The sequence below is a fragment of the Lygodium microphyllum genome, chromosome 5 (genome assembly GCF_053477565.2).
Source record: "Lygodium microphyllum isolate KBCC chromosome 5, Lygodium_microphyllum_v1.1.10, whole genome shotgun sequence".
NCBI lineage: Eukaryota > Viridiplantae > Streptophyta > Polypodiopsida > Schizaeales > Lygodiaceae > Lygodium > Lygodium microphyllum.
Genome location: NC_141139.1, coordinates 62,246,420 through 62,248,843, shown reverse-complemented (window position 1 = coordinate 62,248,843; position 2,424 = coordinate 62,246,420). Strand labels below are relative to the sequence as shown.

The window sequence follows — 2,424 nt, the reverse complement described above, 5'->3', positions numbered from 1 at the left end:
TTTGGTCTTCCTTCTCAGTGCGTTTGAGATGGGTACATGCCTTTTTCTCTAGTCTTCTTGACATAGTCTTTTTGCTCAATGCTTTGTTGTTGCCACACTGACTTGAAAGGCTTAAGCCATTTAACTCAATCCAAGCCTTCACAGTTTTGAAGCTTTTGGAAAAAATGTGAAGGGTGAACTTTTTTGTGGCACTCATGCTGCCCTTGATTTTCATTTTCCCTCTAATAAATGCTATCTTCCCACTCATTTTTTCAATGGCCACAAAAATAAAGTCATCATTGGCAGCGAAGGAGAAAACAACATCGGGAGAATATCCTTGATGTTGCATCTATTTGAAACAACCAAGAGCTTCACAACCATGCCCATGCTGGCTATACCCTACGATTTGTAGTTTTGATAACTTCATCCAAGGTGAGGAAGGAAGTCTCCAGGGAGGCAAGTTTGACAAGAACCTCAATAGCTCTAATGAAGGAGGATCTAAATAGCTAGATTTGGTGCCAACCCTGTGAGATCATTTTTGGTCTCTCGGCTTCTGTGAAATACTCAAATTTTAGAAGCTTGATACCAGCTACGTTGTCCTACTTAGCCTTAACTTTAAGAGATGCGGAGGCGACATTTTTGAGGACAATATGCTTGATGACTTCACCAGCCGAGTACTTGGCCTCAATGAGGGAAAAATTCAAAGCTTTGGGGGAGTCTCCCATGGATTCCTTTGCCTAGACAATCTTTTTCAAGATCTCTCACAATTGGACAGTAAGGGCGTTGCTCTTCTTCTTGAGGAGCTAGTGGCCTTAAGTAGCACTGATTAGATGGGCCTTAACCACTCCTAGGACCATTATGGTGGGAACAACATTCAGATGCTAGCCTTGTCCCAACATGATAGATAATCCTCTATCTTCTAGATAGACAATAAGTGGCTTGGAGAAAGGTCAACAAAGAAGGGGAGACAAGAAACCTGTTGATGCTTGCTTAAAGCTTCCTGTGTGTTTCAAAGAAGTTGGGAGAGGAGCTGGGTGGATCTTAAGTGAAGAGAAGGATGAGAAGGATATGAGATGAAGAATAAGCCTAAGGTATGGATATGGCAGAGGGCCTTAAGTATGTTCAACTCCTACTATCCATTCATAATAAAACGGGCTGAAGAAGGTCTCTACTCTAATGAGGCTAGTCATAGCTTACCATGGCTCTGATACCATGTTGAGAAACACAGATCTAGAACTATGCTAGCTATGGCGGATGGAGGTTATAAACATAAAACATGACTGAGATAAAGAATTGTAGCTCAAGTGAATTGGGTTCCAAGATAGATTCGCTTGGACTCATAAACACAATCTTGAGTGACTCAAACTAAACGTACCATTACATTGGAATGAGTGTCAAGTACATGTCTTTATAGCTTTTTGGATAGTATCACTTTTCTTCTTTGTGCTTATGGGATTTTTGACATCTCTTCTTAGAGCCTCTAGAGCATACATCTTTGTCATATCTCTCATACAAAGCCACTTACGGGCAAGCCTCAATATGAGGCATCATTGTCTATTCTCAAGAATTGCAACTGGTTTCATATGCTTATTCAATGCCTTATACTTTGTATTCACTCTAACTTCAGCCCTATCATCCAATCATAACTCTTCCTCCATCACAAAATTAGCAATGCCATGAAACATATCCAAGGCATTCACTTGTATAATGTTGGACTCAAAGCTATGCTTAGATTCCAATATAGTTGCAATTTTTGTCATTGTATCTACATAAGAAACTCCATCATCCAAGCTAAAAATACATTCATCATACTGCAAGTACATGTTCTCTCATGTTTTTCTCAATCCTATGTCAACACTATCTTGTTTCCCTATTAATGCCAGCAACTCCCTAGAAACACATGGAACATTCTACTAAAAATCCTAAAAGTCTTGAAGAAAAAGCACCTATGCCTGTATCGATAGGTGAGAGCTTTTCCCACTTAGCACCACCATAGTCCCACATCACAGTAGTACTCACTAAAGACTTGGCTCTTTGAACTCTTTTGCCTTGGGTAGCCATGGGTAATCTCTCAAAGTGTCTCCCTTCTTAGCATGATTTACACAGAAGTTAGAAATTGCAAAAATCGCTCACCATCTTTGCTCCTAATCTATGCATAAGCTAAACAATCATCCAAAACCTTCATATCCATATTCACAAGTAATGTAAGGCTGTGATGGGACCTCAAATGGGCCGGCACTGGCTATGGCACTAGCCAGACCTGATGCTCATAACAGACAAACACACCCTCACGGCCTCGTGGGCCAGGAGCGTCTATCCACTGCTAAAGGACGAACTGTCCTAAAGCCTAATCTATGCGTTTATAGTTTTATAGTTTTGTAGTCCAACGTTTTCCTTTTTCTATAAACTCCTCAGAGGGAGAACCCATACACTTTGGCAATAAAT

At 40.5% G+C, this 2,424-nt stretch overlaps 1 pseudogene; it reads right to left on the bottom strand.

Annotated features, from left to right (window-relative positions):
- Positions 1 to 371: 371 nt before the first annotated feature.
- Positions 372 to 878, bottom strand: LOC148035894 (V-type proton ATPase subunit D pseudogene; annotated as a pseudogene).
- Between the last annotated feature and the right edge of the window lie 1,546 nt (positions 879 to 2,424).